Source organism: Bos indicus, chromosome 26, assembly GCF_029378745.1.
Source record: "Bos indicus isolate NIAB-ARS_2022 breed Sahiwal x Tharparkar chromosome 26, NIAB-ARS_B.indTharparkar_mat_pri_1.0, whole genome shotgun sequence".
NCBI classification, from domain to species: domain Eukaryota; kingdom Metazoa; phylum Chordata; class Mammalia; order Artiodactyla; family Bovidae; genus Bos; species Bos indicus.
In genome coordinates this window covers 19,276,066-19,297,801 of record NC_091785.1, presented here as the reverse complement: position 1 = coordinate 19,297,801, position 21,736 = coordinate 19,276,066, and positions in this window count along the sequence as shown.

Sequence of the window (21,736 nt, the reverse complement as noted above, 5' to 3'; positions counted from 1 at the left end):
CAGGAGACTGTTTCATGCGCAGAGCCAAGGCACATGCCCTCTCTGGAGGACCGCAATGCCAAGCAGAAAAAATAATGCCGAGGAAATAATTTTAAAAGAAGAACGGTCTACATGCACAAAACCATCCTTTAAAATGACACATTTGGATAGATACATAGTTGTTAATTTACCTCTGTAATTTTTAATTGCTTTAAAGCACAAATTTTCTTCCAAATAAAATCTCTCCCAGAGCTCCAATGTATTGCAATGACAACAAGAACGACAAAGAGGCTGTGGAAAACATATAAGCAGAGCTCCTGGGGTTGAATGAGCAGTCAGATGTCACCCCTTGCCCAGATTGAGAACTCCCAGTCTACCTGACAAAAAATCACAGAGCCACTAAAAATTATTGTTCTAAGGAATAGGTACCAGCAGAAGAAAATGATCATATAATGATAAAAAATCAAGAAGAAAATACCAGGTGCACCTTGGCTCCTACTGAGGGGCTGCACATCGAGGTGTGAGTCGTGGGGTTTCAGGTTGATTTTAAAAGTAACTGTGTCTTGCCAGGGGAAGACAGGGAGCATTCGTCCGCTGGGGGCATGCAGTGGAGGAGGAAGTAGGATTTTCCAGGTGGGATTGAAGGTGCTTCAGGGCAGGAACCTGCATTTGTAGATAAAGGGACTAACTGAGCAGAGATCTGGGGACTGCGAAGTCTGGAGGTTAAATGGAGCGCAAAGTCAGAGGAGAGAAATTGGGAGGAATGAGGCAGAGGAACCTGTCGTTGGTGTTTTTCTTTGACTTCCAGGCAGCAGAGAGCTGTGTTGGGGGGTGGGGTGGGGACATGGAGCTGTCTCTGTTCTCTTGTGGAAAGAGGATCCAAGGGTGCTTCCTGACATGGTCCCTGAGGGAAAGAGCTCCCCAGCTTCCCTCTCTGTCTCTCCTAGGAGCCAGGGCCCTGGACATCCTTGCCAAGGTCACTGGTGAACCCCAGGGAGCTCTGTAGCAGAGGCTGGCTCAGGGGCGGCCATAAGAGGGCAGGAGAGGGCTGGGAATGGGTCGGCAGGCAGCCCCAGCTGGTGTCCCAGCCAGGCCTGCAGCTGGAGACCCTGGCAGCCTGCTCTGGCCCGGAGTCTGTGTGTAGGTGGGGTGTAGGGAGGAGAGAGAGAAGGGAGGAGGAACAAGACTAACACTACTCTTTGAGGACAAAGGCCGGGACAAGAACGGGACAACGTCAGCCAGACTTGGGCTGGATTCCCAACTGAACCACTTCCTGGCCATGTGAGATCAGATGAGTTAACTGTCTTCTCTGTGCCTCATGTCCTCTTTGGCAAGTTGGGAGATGCTAGTAACAAAGTTATGGAGGTGTTAGTCTTAATGTACTGGCCAGTGCCAGTCCTATATACACGGGCATAGACCGAGGGCTGTGTGTGGTCAGGGCCGGAGCTTCTCTCACCTTTACTGGAGGAAAGTCCCCTGGGGGCCCATGGGCAGCCTCCCCAGAGCCTTTCTCTGCTGGACCACACACACTCCTCTTACCCACTTCCTCTCACTCCACCCCCATCACTTTCTCAGTCAACACCAGGAAACAACTTACCCACCCAATGCCCTGACTGCTAGGAACCCAGCCTCCAACCTGCTGGAATGTGCTCCCAGGTGTGGGGTCCCATCCAGGGTTCCCTCCAGACCTAGGGCCCCATCTGCATGGTTCGCTTCCCCAGAATGAGTGAGACCAGAGTGCACACACAAACACACACAGGCTCTCTGAGTGCAGACACCAGAAGGAGGCCTCTCCAGTGAGTGGCCTGAGACAATCAAGGTCCCAGTCCCTTCCTCTTCTGCGCCCTACCCTCCCTCACTTTGTCCCTTTTAGGACTTTGCTCCCCAAAACTACAGGTTAGGGATATGTGCAATGGATCCCCCTTCACTGACTCCCCCAGGGCATGGAGATGAGGATCACCCTGTGTCTCTCTCTCCTTTGGGTTCCTAGCCCCTAACAGAGGGCCTGCTTATTGGTTCACACTTGATATATGTTTGTGGGCCAGAGGTCACTGGATTATGTTCCTGTCACCTGGGACAACCAAGGGCCACTAACTTCCTTGCATCTCACACAGATGCGCCAGCTGCTCTGTCCTCCTCCCCCGCCCTCACCCCAGATCCTGCAAACAGGAGCAGGAAGCCCCAGGTCCTCTCTAGGTCCTTATAATCAGGCGGTCACAGAAACCTTTGAGAACCTGACGAAAGCAATAGAACTTCTTCCCAGAAAAAGTCACCTGTGCATTCTTTTCTACACACATTTTTAGAAAACCTAATGGATGCCCCCACCCTCCCACCCCTGCCAAGGCCACTCCTGAGCCCTCCTGGGCAAGAGGCCCTGCACCAGTTCGTAGCATAGCTCTCCTCACCCTTAGTGTCAGATCAGGACTAGAACCGACTCTGCAACCAGAAGCAATTTAGTTTGCCTCTGTGGGCCTCAGTTTCTGCATCGTAAATGGTAGTGAGGATAAACACAGAGCTGGCTTTACAAAGTCATTTAAGGAGCAGACGTGCTCATGTGCAGAAGCGCTCTGGCTTATCTGGAGGGCAGCCTCCCTTCCAGGCTCTGAGGAGGGTGCATAGCCCCTACGCTTGGAGAGCTATTGTTAGAGGTCCAAGCTTCATATCTAGGACATAAAAGGAAGGACTGTGTTCTTGGCCCCAATCCCCCGTCCCTCCAGTTTTCTGTCTCTAGCAGTGCCCAGGCTAGAAGCTTAGGCTCTTTTTCTCCCCAGTGCCCTGCAGCCTCTCCTTCACAGATGTGCGTGTTTTATCCCTTTGTTTTTGCTGTTTCATCACTCAGTCATGTCCAGTTCTTTTTGTGACCCCATGGACTATAGGCCACCAGGCTCCTCTGTCCATGGGATTTCCCAGGCAAGAATACTGGAGTGGGTTGCCATCTTAGATATCTCTTAATTCTGTCCTGCTCTCTCCCTCTCATTCTCTTATCTGGAGGGCTCCAACAGTCCCTTGTCCATAGACCTGCCTCTTCAATCGATTCTCAGAAGAATATCAGGAGGTGTCCCTAAAACACCAATATGAGCGTGTCAGTTCCTTTCTTAGCACTCCTCAGTGGCTCCCCACCCACCCACCCCTCCGAGGAAAAATCACACACATGGCCCCTGATTACTCACTCACGGCCCCTGATTCATGAGGCCCTGCTGACCCCATCTCCCCGTGGTCCCTGAGGACTTGAAGCTCATGAGTGTTTGCTGCTGTCTCCGGCCCCTGGACCTTCGCACATGCCATTGCCCTTTCTAGCACACTCATCCCTAGCCTTCCTTCTCTTCCCCGTCTCCTCCCACCTTCTCCAGCCAGCTGCTAGGTGTCCATCATCTCTCCACTTAAACCTCACAGGCCCTGGGAAGCCCTCCTGTCCCTTTTCCCCAGGTCTGGATTAGTAGCCCTTGCCCTGTGCCCCTCTGCCAAAGCACCAACTTCTCTGGTTTAGGTCAACCATCATCCTGTTCAGGCACAAGCTCCACAAGGGTGGGGACCAAGCCAGAACTATGGCAGCCTCAACCCCTAGCAGTGCCTAGCCTGTGGTTGAAGGATGTTCCAGAAGAGTGAGCTGAATAAACGGATGATCAAACGTACACGTGGGGTGAGAGGAGGCACATGAAACCGAAGCCATGGCGTTGGAGGACTACCTTCGCCCTGGCATGCTCAGGGACAGTACGGTTCCCCATCTCCTCTGCTGTCCTCTGTGACACATTCCTTATCCTATAGAAAACCCCTATCCCAACAGTAAACTGCAAAGAAGCTTGGAACCCAATTAACTGATGGAATAAAAATAACCAGAGCCAACATTTAGCTGCCCTGGGCATTGTGCTGAGCTCTCTACAGGGGGCACTCTATTTAATCCTCAACAAAAGCTGTATGAGGCTGCTGTCCCATTTCACAGATTAAAAAACCAAGGCATGGAGAAGGTAAGGGGTTTTCCAGGAACCCTCAGTGGGCTCTCACAGCCTAGCTGTCTCATCTGAGGGCCCAGTATTTATCCCTCCCTTCACTCCCTGTTCTTACCCAACTGAGAACTAGCCCCACCAAGGCCATACAGCAGATTCACAGAGATCTGGACCATACTCTGGGTCTAGGACTCTCACCCTCGCCACCCTGCCTGCTCTGGGCAGCCCCCAGGTCCAGAGGTTGCCACCCATTTCCTTCTAATGGACTATTACCTGGACACCCTGAGGTGCTCCCGGAAAGCTGAACTCCTCTCCGGACCAGCAAGCGTATGCGCATGAGGTCATGCATATTACCCCGGGTTCCTGCCCCCAACTGGCCATATAAGGAGCTCAGTTCTTCAGGAGGCTTGATGGTGACTGCATCACAGCTGCCAGGATCTCATCCCAAACCCCTCTTGGCCCAGCAACCCTGTTTGGAGCTGCATCCCACCCCCGTTTTTGTATCCCCCTCCCTGGCTCCTGCCTGGACACTGTCACTCCCTCGTATGGGATTCAGGTTTTCCAGCTAAGCCCAGGGAGCCTGGGGAGGTGCCTGCGGCGGGGATGGGGTGGCAGAAAAGGGCCCAGACCCTCCTCCACGTCATTCAAGAGGCTCCCTGCTGGAGCTGTTCGTGGAACAGAATTCCACGTATACTTTTGTTTGAACAAAGGATTTCTTCTGACTGTGAGAAAAAGCCTTCAAGCCTCTAAAGCCAGCTCCAACCCTGAGCAGCTTCTGCCCTCCCTCCAAGCCTCCAACCTTAACATCAGTGCCCAGCAAAGACGGATTCCAGCCTCTCTCCCTTGTTGTCAACTTGCAGATATTTATAGCATCACCGTGTCCACCAGAGAGCGTAATGGGCTTTTTAGGCTAAACCAATTAAACTCTCCTCCCGTAAGTCATGTCTCCTGGATCGCTTCTGCTGCCCTTCTCTGAACTTGTTCTGTCTTCATTATCTCGGCTCTTCGTGCGGGGAGGACAGGACCTGGGAGTACACACTGGTTGCTGGGGAGTGTCTGCCTCTCTTTCCAGCCCTGCCAGCATCTCTCTGCCACTTCTCATTCCTTGGTGGTGCGGACACGCTCCAGATCTGCTCTATGCAGTCAACCCCCTTGAAAACTGGGAAACAGAATATTCTCAAAGAGGGGTCATTGATCTTTCCCTCCCTTTTATCCTTGCTCGCCCCAATCCACAACAACGCAGCCTCTCAGCCTACAGGAAACGTGCTGGGCCGGCACCATGAAGGGTGCCACGTGCAAAGATGATTGAGTTCTGGGATGTGCCCCCAGCCCCACAGTTTGATGGAAGTTGCTGCAAAGCACTTCCCAATGGTTGGTTGTGATCCCAAGGGCTCCTGAAGTTAATGCAAGGAATTCATCCGCTTAAAGGCAATGATACTATGTTCCCCTTTCTTTTCCAAATTTGTAAAATAATTACTTTTTTAAATGGGATGGTATGAGTGCTCAGAAGGCATGCCCATGAAAGGGTACCTACCTTGAGTCCACTGAGGTCAGATCAGCCTGCTAACATGGGCTCATCACTCAGCCGATGGTCGAGAACCATCCTGGTGGCTTTCACTATCATGCAGTATTAAATTCTCTTTATGTTTAGTCATACTCTGTTTAATTTACACTCAGTATGGACCATTGATTTAAGACAAGAAGCATAAGGAACTCTGAGATGGAAATACAATATCAAGTTAATGAGGAACACAAAAAACAGAATAATTTTGAAATTTTTCCTAGAACTCCATAAACCAATGCTAAAAAGAGAAAACATACAGTGGCAATTATAGTCAACTTGGCTTTTTTATTTATTAAGAATGAAGATGCTCCACTTCTGTAATATGTTTTTGAAAAGTGTCTACAAATAGCACTTTCAAACTTTCTCTTTCATCTATCTCAATATCGAATGGAACAAAACTCTACATTTTAAAAAAAAAACTGATTTTTCAAAACACAAAAATTTAAATAACTCCAAACAAGAGATCCCAAGAACAGTTTTTATGGTACAACTATAATTACAACCTGAATTTCAAAATATATTTGCTCCCCAAATGAAACATAATGTATCAAATTAAAATTTGTCAACAAATCACCTTTTTATATAATTAAACAGCATTTATCTCTTATTCAATGGGGAAAATGCCCAAATTCAGCTTTAAACATAATGGATATGTTTACTCTTTAAAGAGTAAGTAAAGAGTAAATAAACTTTATAATATAACCTTTAATAATACACTGAACTAAAATTACATTTTAAATTCCTGTCTTATATACCAAAGAAAAATTACAAAATAATTTTAAAATATTCATTAGTGTTGTTCCAAGTGGGAATATATGAGATTACCTATCTCTTTATTCCTAGATAATCTCTACCACTAGGAATAATAATGCAGTGGGTCAAGCTTGGGCCTTGGGGGAAAACACACCTGTGTCTGAGGCCTGGCCTAGCTACTTACTAGCTACGTGGCTTTGGTAAGTCACTTAACTTCTCTGAACTTTGTTTCCACATCTTTTAAAATAAGATGTACCATACCCAACAAATAAGATGTACCTTTTATTGGTTATTAAAAGGATTAGAAACAGCGTGTGGAAAAGATCTTGCATCAAGTCTAACAGAGACGGGATAGAAATAGAAGACATTATAAGATATTTTAGTAAGCTTCTTTTATCTGCCTAGCACCCCTTTTCCATGTCTCTTTCTTTGGCAAACTACTCCTTCCTCTGTCTAATCATGTGATCCTAGTGAGGCTGCCAATATCCCTGGCCTGTGCCTGGCTGAAAGGATGTGTGTGTAACCAAGGCCACATCAATCCTCCTCCCCGTTCATAGTGATTGGTCAAAGGGCTAAGAATGTGACTCAAGAGGGCCCAATCGGAACACTCTGGTGGGGTTGGATATAAGGACAATGGGAGAGAGATTCATCCTCCATGGACAGTGATCAGTGATGCAATAAGCTGGAGCTGACAGTGGTCAGATTCTCTACCACATAGAGAAGGTTCTTCAGTGGAAAAGAATGAGGTCTCTGTATAGAGAGAAGAGCAAAGAGACGGAATAATGAGAGAGGGGTGGGGAGGAAACGAGAGATGGAGGAAAGGAGAGTGAGAGAGACAGAGAGACAGGAGAGAAAGGAGCTCCCATCACAGCCACCCTGTATCCATCCAGCCATGTCTGATGCTAGCACCCCCTCTTTATTCCTAGTTACGTGAGTCAATACATTCCATTTGGGTTATGCTGCTTTGTGCCGAGTTTCTGTTGGTTACCATCAAAAGCATCCTGATGAATTCAGACATGTACATGTAACACAGAAGACGTGCACACAAATGTAGCACAATTCAGGCAGAATGGTAAGCACCATAGAAGACATACCAAAGGTGAGCAAAAGTACAGGAAATGGAGCAGTCACATCTGACTGGCTCAGGTAGGTGGCAGTCAGGAAGGGCTTCCAGATGGGGGAAGGCATTTCCAGCAAAGCCTTGAAGAAGAGTAAGCAATCAATGGATGTTGTATTTATTATTTCATGTTTTAAGGGGCAGTGAAAGCATACTTCCTCTCCCCCAACCTCATCGCTTTCAGACCCTCACAATAAAACCAGAAGGTGATGTGACGTTCTCCTATTTCACCACAACGAAAGATTAGTGTTAAAGAAAATGTTTCAGAAAAGTTCCCAGAGAGATTTTTCCTGAGCTTTGCAGCTTACCCACATCCCCCCCAACCCTAAATACTAATTAGGTGCCAACAAGGTGGGAGTGTGAAGGATATGCAGAGAAACCAGATTCACCCGCCAGCCTCATGGACAGACAGCCCCCTGGGAGTGGCTGAGGGCATCACATCACATCACTGGGGAGAGCCGTGAAAGAAAGCAATGAGAAGAGAGACGGGAAGTAGCTGTAGGGTGGAGCGTGCAGGGAGCCATCTCAGATAGGTGGGCCAATGTTTCGTTCAGGACTGGATAGAGAGAAGGAGACCATCACTGGCTCATCGGGGCAAAGGACCAGTGTGTTCAGAGGCTCAGAGGTGGGGAGGAGCATCTATTAGGGGAATTGAAAGAGAAATATTGATACAACAGGACAAGAGCAAGGAGGTTGGAAGGGAATGAGGCCTGAGAGACAGCCAAGGGCTCAATCACACAGAGTCATGACGGCCACGGAAGGAGTCTGGGTTTATTTTGTAGGAATAGGAAGCCCTGTTTTCTTGGGATCCAAAGTCACTGCACATGGTGACTGCAGACATGAAATTAAAAGACGCTTGCTCCTTGGAAGAAAATCTATGACAAACCTAGACAGTGTATTAAAGCAGAGACATCTCTTTGCTGACAAAGGTCTGTCTTGTCAAAACTATGGTTTGTCCAGTAGTCATCTATGGATGTGAAAGCTGGATCATAGAGAAGGCTGAGCACCAAAGAATTGATGCGTTTAAACTGTGGTATTGGAGAAGACTCTTGGAAGCCCCTTGGACTGCAAGGAGATCAAATAAGTCAATCCAAAAGGAAATCAACCCTGAATATTCATTGGAAGGACTGATGCTGAAGCTGAAGCTCCAATACTTTGGCCACCTGATGTGAAGAACCGACTCACTGGAAAGGACACTGATGCTGGGAAAGACTGAGGACAGGAGGCAAAGGGGGCGACAGAGGATGAGATGGTTGGATGGCATCACCGACTCAATGGACATGAGTTTGAGCAAACTCCAGGAGATAGTGAAGGACAGGGAAGCCTGGTATGCTGCAGTCCACGGGGTTTCAAAGAGCTGGACATGACTTTGTGACTGAACAAAACCAGGGAAGCCCCTATAAAGATTTAAGTGAGGAGATGACAAGATCTCACCCACCCCCATTGCTTCAAGCCCGAATCCTAAATTTTGCCCCATCAGCCCCACATGGAGAGACCTGATGGGGGGCCCAATGCCACTCACCTAGGGGGAGGCACCTCTGGGAGCCCCGTGCCACTGTCCTGATGGCCAGCACTCGTCTCGTGTCTGTTGCTCAAGCTCCAGCCTTACTTGTCCTGAAGTCCATTTTCTCTGAGATTTGGGCCTTCCCAGCTCTCATCACTTCTCCTGGACTGGAGTTTCCAGAAGTATCACGCCCCACACACAAATACACATACACACACAAGCATCTGAATCAGAATCACCCAAAGACCTTGTGTAAAACCCACTCCAGAAGCCCCTCTCCAGAGAGGCTGGTTGGGCAGGCCTGGTGTTCTTAGTTTGTTGAAGCTTCTGAAGGCTTCAGAGGAATCTCCGAATGTGAGGTAGGGCTCGTCACCTGGCCTCCCTCCCCAGGGCCGACCCCTACATGCTGGCTTACCTGTTTGCCCTCTTGCTGGACGTGCACACATGAATAACCTTCCCAGAGCACCCCCACCTCTCCAGATTCCAGGTAGCCAAGCTTGTCTGCCAGCCCCACACCCCTGGGTATTTCCTGCATGACACCCACCACCACCACCACCCAAGTGCTGGACATCTGAGCCACCAACACCTGTCGTCACTCTGTCCTCCTCCCCATGGGTTCTGGCTGCTCAAACTTCCCCTCCCTGCAGCATGGGCTCCACAAGCCCCACAGGCAGGTCTGCTCCCTCATACTGCATGTCTGAGCATGTGCTTTATGACTGCACAGCCCTGACTTGGAATCCTGGCATTGTTACTGACCAGCTGGGCAGCTACAGACAAGTTACTCTCTCTGAGCTTCCATCTCTTGTCTGGGGAATGGAGCTAATAGAGTTTTTGCTCTGAAGATTAAATGAAATAATACATTTAGCAGTTTCCAGCACATAGCCAGTACTCACTAAATGTTAGCAACTATTGCTACTATTACCATGATTACTATTATTATTTCTGGCCAGGGGAGATGTGCTTGACAACCATTCTCATGAATAGTGACAGGAGCCCTCCCTCCCTGAGTGAGGAAACTGGTCCACACACTGTCACAGGCGGTTCGGGAAACGGGAGATGGAAGTTATTGCTCCAGGAACCAGTTGTCCTCTCCTCTAGGGTGGGGGTAGCATATGCCTGGTGCTGAATTTTCAGGAAGGAAAGGGTCTGAGTTCCCTGTTCCCTCCTCCCACTTCTGCTGCTCTGGCTAAAGTCTATTTTTATCAGCTTTGTATTCCCCTAAGCTGAGATGTTTGGCTGCAGGGAACAGCTTCTCGGGGTTGGGGGGGGGGCGCGGGGGCCAGGGGGGGGAACTCATAACCTCCAAGCCTCTCTCTAAAATCAATTGCATGAGCGGTTCTGCTGCCCTGGCACCTCCATGTGCTCCAGCTGGGGGACCAGCTGTCTAGGAGTGGGGGCTGCCAAGCTGGGCTGAGGCATGCCCAGCCCCGGATGGGAGAGGAATGCATTTCCTTCCAACCCAACTGCCTGAGGGTGGCCTGAACACTCCAGGGCCAGAGCCAACATGGACACAAACCCACATGTGAGCCATCTCCTTACCTGGCACCTATAGGCTGTGTCAGGAAGTGAGCTGCCCGGAACCACACCTATTAGAGTTGGCAAGGACCTCAGAGATCATCCCTTCCAATCCCTCCATTGACTTCTGGGGATCTGCATCCTCACTGAGGCAAAGCCACAGCTCCTGGCCTCACAGTGACCTCCCTGGAGACTCGCTGGCTGTGCTGCTCGGCCAGGTCATCTGTTGACTGGAGTAACAGCTCCATACCTGGCTCGAGCAGCACCCCTTTCCAGACATATGGTTGGCCCTTGGTCCCTCTCTGTTTACTGCCAGCATCGCCTCTCTGTTTTTTTTCCCTTACGGGAAGAGCCAAAGGGGCCAGACAGGGCCACAGCTACTGAATGGCTCTTCTGAAAAGCTGACTGTTACTCCAGCAGCTCTGGAATGTCTAGAAGGATGAAATGGGACTGCTGTGTGCAGAGGTGGGGAGTGCCCTGGTCCCTGCTTCAGCTCTGTGTGTTTAGGGTTACAGTGCTTAAACAATGCCAAACCCCAGATTCCAAAGCATGTGGGCATCATTTTCACACTCGCACCTCCCAACATCCCTGGGAGGGTAAGGTCAGGGGCTTTACAGCAACCACAGTCTGTAGATCAGCATCTGAGTTTTGCTTAGTCGAGTGAGCAGCCCAGTCCATGGCTCCCATACTTCCTACACTGAATTGAGAGGTTGGAAACCAGTTTAGTGTCACATTCCCAGGGCCAGGCACAATTGGTGGCGTGAGATGTATTCTATGCATGGTGCAGCAAGTCCCTCAAAATTTATGGGGTTTCCAAACAGGTATTGGCCCTTTCTACACCGCATCCTTGGATGAAATAGAAAATGGTTCCCCTTCCACAATTCTGCTGAGAAATTGTTGTAATATACTGATTTTGTTAGTACAAGACACCTGAGTGCCAGGAAACTGTCACAATTCATTTACAAGTCCACAATGTATACGACATGAACAAGGCCCCCGTGACTGTGGATCTGTCCCCTGCACAGTGGTATGGGGTGACCTGAGCTGACAGCTCTGCTCTTTCTCTTATCTCAGATTCTTCCAAAACGGCCCCATCGAGACCTCTGATTGTCTCCTTCCATTGCCTGAACAGTTGGCTCGGCCTGGGATGGTCAGCCTGTGGTTCCCCATAAATTCAGAGAGCAGATTGATGGGTCCCTAAGTGCCTCCTCTGCTCTCCCCAACCAGAGGCCCCCAGGTAGAGGGAGGAGCACAAGCCAACATCTGCTTGGAACAGGAAGGGGGCAGGAGGCTGGAAGCTGCCTCTGGCCATGTAAGTAAAGGATGCTGATGGAGGCCATAGGTACAGAGAGTCAGGACAGCATGGGAGAGAAATAAATAGAGACGCAAAGCCAAATGCATCCAAAAAGCACTGAGACTCTCTTTCCAAGGTCTCTCTCTAAGCCGGGAAAGGAAAATTCTAGCTAACTTCCTCCCCAGAGGGGAACATGAGAGGAGAGGGCCAGGAAAGCTGACTCCTGGGCCTCAGGCTCCTACAGAGGCTGGGTAAGAACATTAAACTCCTGGATACACTCCACCAGCATCTCTCCGAATCGGGGGAGAAGAGAAAAGTCAGGCAGTGGGTTAGTTAATTTTCTGTTTCCTTTAGGAGCGAGGAAGACAGCTTTGCTCCCACTTCCCCTCACTCACTCCACCCCCTTCCCTCCATCTGGGCCCTCACCCTGGTCACTGCCTGTGGGCTCATTATCTGCCCACTGATATTCAGAAGATTTTCATTACATTGCAGATGCAGTCATGCAGAACTTATTAAGGAAGTTTGAACTAGCCAACACTTCCCACAAAAAGCCAACTTAAATACCATGCAAAGGCTCCATTTATGGTGTCAAGGAAAACACCCAATGCATAGGGTCAAAGAAATGCTGTTGCTCTTGTTTGATGCAGAGGGTGCTGCCAGAAAACCGAGGGAATATTGCTAATATCTATTTGGGGAAAACATGGATTAAAAATAAACAGACTGAGCTGAGGGCAGACATGTGATGATGGAGCAAATGTGAAAAGCAAGTGTAAAGATGCTCAGTCACAGATTTTGAGCCTGAATGATCAGCTTTATTTGTTCCCTATACAGCTCATAATTTTAACCTTTTATTATGCAAATCAGCCAGTTTGGCTTTATACTGCGGAAGGAGGCTTGGCATGATTAACAGATCACATTTGCCAGTCACTTCATCTATGAAAAGGTGGGTTAGCTTGAAAGAAATTATTTAAGTTATTTTCAACGATTTGAACATGGAGACATGGACAGCCTGAGTCAGCATTCTTTCCCAAAAGCTGATGCAGAGAAACACCTAGGTAGGGTATGGGAGTGCATGGGATGACCCGGATAATTTCTGGGGTCCAGAGGAATAACCCTCTCCCCCTCCCACTCCCATATATGCCAGTGAACAGCCTTCAGCCTCCTGAGGTTCATGACAGAGGCCAAGCTACCCAGGTAGGAGGGTTTAGGCTTTGTTGTCCTTGGGAGCTCTCCAGGGTCCTGAACAGCTTCTGCTAAAACTCTTTCTGACCTAGCAGACCCTCAGGCCTGGAGCTGGGCCCACCACCTCTGTCTTCCAGGCTTTGCCCTCCGGATACCAGCTACACCAAATATAAACAGCTTGCCAGTGTCTGCATCCTGCTCAGTTTTACACCACATGAAAAAGCAGTGAAGTGTAGTTGAAAGAAGCTGGACTTTCAAGTCAGATAGACCTGGGTTTGAATCTCAATTCTATACTCATTTTGTGAATTGGGCATGTTGTCCCTTCCCTTTGAGCCTCAGCTCTCATTTCTAGAAAATGAAATAATAATATTCGTTGTTTAAGGTCATTGAAAAGATTCTAATAGTTGGTGACTATGAAACACTCATCTTGTGTCTGACATACAGTAGGTGCTCAGTAACAAATGCCTAACATTATTATCCAGTTAGCTTCAATACTATGCCTAGGCTGCTTTAGCAACCTGTCAGTCCCTGGACTGGTGACTCCTTTCCCTGCTCATAAGTTAGGATTCAGTGGTGACAAGGAAAAGAAAATGGGTATTGGTTTATGTTTTTGGGTTTTTTTTTAATGGGCATCACATTACAAGGACATGGGAGTGTCTGATGGAAGCCAAGACCCCAGTGCACTAACCTCCCCAGGACCCGCCACCATCTCCCATCTCTGCTTCTCTCTGACATCTCCTTACTCAATCTGCAAGCGGCTGTCTCTGTTCTTCCAACCATTTGGCAGAATATGCCGTCCATTGTTCATGTGTATTCACTTTTTTGGTTGAAAATAAAGACTGGGTAAGACCAGCTCCACTTTCTCAGTCCCAACTGCAGTTTACTAGAGGGGAAAAAATCTGACTGGGCCAGTTTGGAAGGACCCTTGATCCAAACAAGCCAAACTAGAGGCAGCTCACCCAACAGGAAAATGACCACTGGGCAGGGAGAGCCATCCCCAGGGGAGATAACCATTCCCATTCCCACAGACAGTAGCATCCTTGGATTTCCAATACAAACTACTTTCAGATGCTGGTTGATGCATAAAAGCTGTTAAATTGTTGTCCCATAGGTAGATAGATAATAAATGACAGATAGGATTTTAGGAGTGATAGAATCAAAAGTACTTTAGTCACATACATTTTACATGTGTTTTTCTTATTATCAGATTCATGCAAAATAAAAAGCTAATGGTCTTGTCAAAGTGGGACTTACCAATGCCACCTGATAATTTTCACTGTGTCGGGGCTGTGGTGGAAAACATTGCAACCTTGTATTGAATACTTTCACAGAAGTTCCTTGTACTTTCACAGAGCTCCCTGTCTCCCTGGCAGGGAGGATGTCAGAGTGGCTGGGCCTCTGTCTGTGGACCAGGTGCAGTGTGATCCCAAAAGAGACGCTCCTGACCAAGAAGGGCTGACCATACCTAGAGAGACCTGAATCTAGCGTCTGTCCCCACACAGCATGCTTTGGGAGAAATATTCAGCCTGAAAGGGCCTAACTGCACAGTCTCATCCTCCAGGTTCTTCAAACCCTTCTCTGCATCCTTTTTTCCTACCGATGTATTCCATCTGTCTAGGCAGTGCTTCCCAATTTGTATGAACATCAGAATCATTTAGAGAGTCTTTAAAAGAACAGAGATCCTAAGACAACCTCCTGCTTCCCAGGGACTGTTTTGAAGCTCAGTAGTGCTGGGGGGTGAGGAACAGAAATTTACTTTTAAACAGCTTCCCTGGTGATTTGGATTTACATCAGACTCGAAAGTCCTGAACTAGGGTAAACAGTCTCACTCTGCCAACATCAGTTGAGCCTAACTGTGCTATGCCGGGGGTAAAAGCGTTAGATGTGATTTCTAAGAACTGCCTCTGCTTCACTCCTCAAAGGAGATGATGGCTTTCCTTTTTCTGCACTAGCAAGCTTGCCAGAAAGCAGTGCCTTGGGGAGCACCTTAGGCTAAGACACAGGATGATGACTTGTGTACTTTTGAGGGTGGCACCCCATCTTCCCAAAAATCCTCAGAAGAATGATAGCCACAAGCCTGCAATTATAGGGGGGAAAAAAACAGTCTTTTAGGGAAAGACAGCTTAATCAATGCCCATGGATCAGCGAGGCAGGGACTTGCTATGATTACAGGGTTATACGCTGGGCTGAGCCACTGTTTACATAACCCAAGAGCCAAGACTAATTGCTAAGGGTTACCTGCAAATGGGGAAGTGAAAGCCCCTACCCCTGTAAGAGAGATAGAGAGACCTAGGGCTGGGTGGGAGAGGGCAGTTAGGACCAGCAGAGAATCGGGCAGTAGGGGGAGCAGGGTGGACCAGAAGTGCAGAATAAGAAGCTCAGAGGAAGCTCAGGGCTAAATCAGAGGAAGCAGAGAACTAGATAGAAAATGCTAACTTGTAAGGAAGTCTAGGAGAGAAGGGTACTGCACAGAAACAGGCTGACCTCAGCTGGCCTGCAGAGGCTTTCAGGAAGGGTAATTTCAGTGTAGCTCATGGAAAGACCTTGGAACTCCCCCCACTGAGACACAGAATTTGGCCCTAGCCCATGTTAGGGCTTGCCTCTGACAAGCTGTGTGACCTTGGGCAAGCTGCCTAACCTCTCTGTGTCATGGTTTCTCCATGGGTGGGAGCCGTTGATCTCTAGGTTCTCATCCAGTCCCAAGATTGTGGATGCCCCGGTCTCAGCCCTGTGGGGACCTTTCCACCACACCGAGAGGACCTTCCCTAATGACTGACTAGGAGGAGGGAAGGTGGCAACCTGGGAGGGAGCCATGGGAGTCTCGAACCTGAACAGGTGTGAGCCATCTGGGGAGCAGAGAGGTCTGCAAGAATTAGGAGACCTGAGGCCAAATCAGTGCTCCCATCATGATCTCCACCCAACCGCACCCCAAGGATCTCGAGGGACCCAAGAAGCCTCACTACTTCTAAAGACAGAAGGGAACACCTCCTCTGCTCATGATCAGGTTACAAAGGCTGACCAAGGCATCAAGGTTTTTTTTTTCACTTTGGGCTGGAACAGCCTCATGGCAGTGTGGTAACTGGGTTAGCTGGCAGCCTTTGATGACGAAAAACAGATGGTGAATTACAGCTTCCTCATGTAGTCTGTTGGCAGCCATGGGGTCAGTATCTGATCCAGAAAACAGAAACCACAGCAGTTATTTTAACAGAGAGAATTTGATCTAGAGAATTGCTTAAACAGATATTGGATGACTCAAAAAGAGGAGAAAAAAGGAGGGGAGACACATGGAGAAAACAGAATGAACACAGGCAAGAGCTGCCACCACCCCAGGACAGAAACAAGGAAGGGTTGGAGATGTCGGGATGTAGAAGCGTAAAAGAAGGGCTCAGGGGGAGGCACTGGGCCCTGGGCTTCTGAGGGTGGGTGCTGCTGGCTGGCTGGGCATCTGAGTGGGCACAGGAGGCTGATTCTAGAAGTGAGACAGAAGAGCTAGAGACTGGACCTGACTCTGCTGCCAGGATGAAGAACCACTGTCAGGGTGAGGATGACAGGAACAAGAAGCAAATCCTGTCCAGGGGGAGCAAGTCCCAGCTCCCTCCACCTCCTGCCTCTTATCTCTTCTGGCCTCCTCATCAGCAGAACCTACCAGGGCCGCCTGGTTTGCAGGGACCCAGCCAGGGCACCCCAAAGCCCCTTCTAGAATAGGGGCAGCCGTGGGGGCCAGGTGGGGAGGATTAAAAAGACCTGGGGTGCAATGTGACAAACAAGCTAAAGTCTGCTTTGATGGGATGCTCGAGGCCTATGTAACATCAAGGCCCTGGTAGCTGGTTTATGTAGTGAGATCCAGGCTCGGCATGGCCGTGGGCTGCTGGCTGGTGCTCCCAGAACTCAGGGCTGGACAATCCTACTTTGGAGAGAGGAAACTAAAGAGAGGCTGGCTTGCAGGCTCCTTACTTTCACCCTCAGCACGTCCTCTTCTTCCTTCCTGTGTAGGCACTCATTCGTGTCCAACTCTTTGTGACTCCATGGACTGTAGCCCACCAGGCTCCTCTGTCCACAGAATTCTCCAGGAAAGAGTACTGGAGAGGGTTGCCATTTCCTCCTCCAGGGGATCTTCCCAACCCAAGGATCTAACTCGCGTCTCCTGTGTCTCCTGCATTGGCAAGTGGATTCTTTACCTGCTGAACCATCGGGAAAGCCGCCTTCCCTATGGGAGACAGGAATGAACTGTGAGGAACTAACTCCTTGATGTGGATGCAGGCAGAAAGGAGTGATCCTACTCTAGGAAAATCACCCCCTGAACTGCCTGCCCCAGGGTGGAGGGTTGGGCACTGCCTTTGCCTCCATCAGCCATTCTCCTTGCTGGGCCAAACCCTCTCTCCCAGATGGAAGGAGAGAGGACAGGTACTCTCTTTCCTGTTAGAGAAGCCTGGGACACATCCAGGGGTGTTGGCCATCTTTACTAGCTGCAGCGCCTAGGAGTGTTGAGTCTAGGAAGCAGCCACCTGCATGGGCCAGACACGGAAGTGCAGCCACTGTCCCTCAGCCTTTACCACCTCCGAGCTGGTGGCCCAATTTCCTTCTCTCTCCCTGCTCCCCCGACCCCCCTTAGCACTGCAGCCTGCTCTGCTGTGGAACTGGCAGCCCCTAATCAATGCCCAACGGAGTATAAATACCCCAGTTCCCTTTCTCCCAGATGGGCTAACTCTGAGTTGCTGGTCTGGGCTATTTCCCAGCAGAATTCAACCCCTGATGCCCACAGTAGTAACTCACTCAGTCATCTTCTCCTTCCTCCCATGCGGCCTTCCAGCTCCAGCAGGAGTGTTTCCTAGGATCACCTCCAAGGGTCTCAGCATCCAGGTCTGGGGGAATGAAAATGGGAAAAAGGGAGAGAGGCTCTGTGTCCAGATAGAAGCCAGGCCCAGGAGAGGACCTGGCCATGGACGGTGGGGTGGGCTGAAGCCTCACTCTCCTCAGGGGCCCCAGAGGCCCACAGGAAGTGCCTGCAGCCGGGCTGCCCTCTGGAGTCTGGCCCAGCCCGCCGGGCTTGAGGTTTCTCTGAGCGAGGCTGCTGCTGTGCTTGGATGGTGTGTTTGCCCCAAGACTCTGTCCTGCCCGTGTATCTACATGACAGCCGGGTCTTTGAGCTCTGAGCATACTTTTGAAAAGGGAAAATCTGGGTCACGCAATCACCATCCAAGTGAGGTTTCAAAGACTTTCCATCCCTCAAGCTTTTCCCTTTGAACTTGGCCAAAACTTTCCTCCCAGACTGATGTTTCTTCCACAGAATGGTAGCCCAAAGGTGAAAAATGCAGGGCAGTGTTCACCACAAGTGGGTGGAGTTGTTTTTTGAGTCTGATGAGTAAGTGGGGGAAAGTACTGGCAGCCGATGCCGGCAGCCCTGGCCCCCTTGGGGTCACCCCCCTCAGTGCTGAGGCCTGGCCTGTCACTCATGACACAAGCTGCCACTCAGAGAGCCCCCTTCTGGGAATCACCGCTGGTTAAAACCACCAGCTCGGTCTTTTCTCCTCCTGCCTCCCATACGGCCCTGTGGTATGTGGGTCACCCACAGAGCTCCAGCTCACACAGGGCCGGAGGGCACTCACTGCCAACATCAGTGTCACTGCCCTGGGGGCTCTTCCCTCATGGGTCATCTGTGCCCACAGTGCTCTAAGCTCCCAGCTCAGTTGGCCAATTCAGGTGCTGTGGGAACTGTTCTCAGACCTAGGGGCAGGAGACGCATGTGATGCAGAGGAGGGGACCCATTCTGGCACAGGCGGTAAAGACATCTGTGGTTGTATCTGGACTTTCTCTCTGGACCACCCAGTGCCTCTTCCCTTCCTCGTCTCCCTGGGTCTGGATCTCGAGAATCAAAGCCTCCACACGCCTCACCCCTCAACAATAAGCCCCCAGAGCAGAGGGCTGAGAGTTCAGGCTCGGAACCAGGGGGACCTCACTCAGTGCTGAGCCCCTCTCTGGCTGGGTGACCATGGACAAATCACTCACCTTCTCTGGCTTCACTTTTCTTGGTTGTAAATGGGGAAATAACAGTGCCTCCGACATAGGGCTGTTCCAAGGGTCAAACAAGGCCATGCCTGGGCAGCCCTCAGGGTGGGCCTGGCACACAGCGAGTTTTCAGAAAAGGTCAGTTTTGTTTGTTGCCTGCTTGTTGTTACTGTTGTTTTTTAAACTTCAAATAAGGATGTTGGGCCTCAGATCTCTGTCTTCTGGTTCTTGAGTTCATTAAAAAAGACTGGGGCCTACTTCAGCCATTGTAGAAATTTAAAGTTATGCCAAATTGATTTACTGACCCCAGGAGCTGCTCTGGAAGAAGGGCTAGCTCTGGCCCGGTTTTAACTACTGAACCCAAACTGACTCAGCAACAGTTTTGTTGACTATTGAAAGACCAGGAATTCTCCAGCTCCTCCACCTTCCTCCTGCAGGTGGAAAGAGTCACTGTTGAGAGGTCAGAGGCCCAGGTCAAGCATTTCTGAAGGCTGAATGAAAGAGCAAGAGGGGATCTGTGTGCTCCTATCGCCATCCCCCATCCCCCACATGCATCTATCACCCACAACCCACCCTGTTCTTCAGTGGATCTCCAAACTTATGTTTTAAGTCATGGAAATTTGCTTCTGGACTTTGTTTCAGCCACATGAGATGAGGGAACATTTAACCACCCTGATCTTGTAAATATGCAAACAGACTTCATTTTGTTTCAACAGGTGCCCCAAAACTGCATAATAAAAGGGATTGTAGTAAAGCAGCCCAAACTTTTCCAGAGGTCCAGAGTTGTAATTGGTGGTTACTGGTCTGATCAGCGGTGACTTAACAGCAAATTTATACCACCACCAATGTCATAAAAGCAAATACTGTATGTCTCCATAATCGCTTGCAATACTTCAGTTATGCTCCGAGTCCTATAAAATGGGTATAAATATACCCAACACTTTATTACATGAGAGGAACCAATGGCCTATATGCAATATATGTGCAGCTATAAAAAATACAGCCATGTCATAAATTTGAACTAAAGCCAGTATTCCAGCCTTAACGGGCATCAATTAAATATTTAATTAATGCCAGTTTCTAACCACTTGCTTTGAATTCCAAATGAATTTGAGTAGCTCAGATCTCTTTTAAAAACTGCCCAGGGAAGTTTGAGTGGTTACTTTTGCTTCTTAATATGTATGAAGGTCCCAGAGGTGGCAGAAGATGGAGCTCAATGCATTGGACTCTGAGCTAAGTGACTTGGTTGTTAAGAATGGCATTTATCCCACAGAAGAGGACGTGCCCCACACAATACTCCCCTGGCCTCTCCATCTCTGAAGGGGAAGCTGCCTTCCCTAATGAGGCTGGCAGTTGAGCACCTGAGTTATAGGAGGGAGGGAGGGCGTTTGCCCCAGGGGTGTTGCTAGGGACGACTGACATGAGAATCATGGGAAGCTGGTTAAAATGCAGATGTCTAGGCCTCCCCCTGACATCCTACTCTGTATGGCTGGGATGGGGCCTAGGAACCTGCATTAAACCAGCCCCTTGGTAACTCTGGTGCACAGCAGGGTTTGAGAATCCCTGAAATTGGGGTCATTCCCATCTTACCCTCTCCTGGCCAGGCATTACAGGCCACCACTATTTCCCAGCTCTACAAAAAAATCAGTTCAGTTGCTCAGTCGTGTCCAACTCTTTGTGACCCCATGGACTGCAGCACGCCAGGCTTTCCTGTCCATCACCAACTCCCAGAGTTTGCTCAAACTCATGTCCATCAAGTCGGTGATGCCATCCAACCATCTCATCCTCTGATGTCCCCTTCTCCTCCCGCCTTCAATCTTTCCCAGCATCAGGGTCTCTTCAAATGAGTCAGTTCTTCGCATCAGGTGGGCAAAGAATTGGAGCTTCAGCTTCAGCATCAGTCCTCCCAATGAATATTCAGGACTGATTTCCTTAAGGATTGACTGGTTTGATCTCCTTGCAGTCCAAGGGACTCTCAAGAGTCTTCTCCAACACCACAATTCAAAAGCATTAATTCTTCGGTGCTTTGCTTTCTTTATGCTCCAACTCTCACATCCATATATGACTACTGGAAAAACCATAGCTTCGACTAGATGGACCCTTGTCCGCAAATAATGTCTCTGCTTTTTAATATGCTGTCTAGGTTGGTCATAGCTTTTCTTCCAAGGAGCAACTGTCTTTTAATTTGGTGCCTGCAGTCACCATCTGCAGTGATTTTGGAGCCCAAGAAAATAAAGTCTGTCACTGTTTCCATTGTTTCCCTGTCTATTTGCCATGAAGTGATGGGACCGGATGCCATGATCTTTGTTTTTTGAATGTTGAGTTTTGGGGCAGCACAAAAAATTTGGGGGACCAGGGCCCTGATCACACCATGCTACAGCTACTCTCCCTTCCCTACAGGTAACCCTGTCAACTGTTGTGCATCTTTCCGGACCTTTTAAAAATGTATGGATTTCCCTGGTGGTCCAGTAAACACTGAAATCTGCCTGCCGGCACAGGAGATAGGAGTTTGACCTCTGGTTGGGGAGGATCCCACATGCCATGGAGCATGCCCGTGCATCACATGCCCTAGAGCCCATGCTCCACAACAAGAGAGACGCCACTGCAATGAGAAGCCCGTGCATTGCAACTAGAGAGAGCCCCCACTCACCGCAACCACAGCCTGCACACAGCACCAAAGACCCAGCACAGCCGAAGACAAATAGACAAATACGTAAGTAAATACAATTAAACAACCAAAAAGTGCATCTGCATAGTCACATATGAACCACACATAATGAGTTCTTACCAGGCACACCGGTGGCGTCACCCCACAGGCATGGTTACGGAACTTTCGCTTTTTCACTCTGTATAAAGTGTGCGAAAACCACTCTGCCCA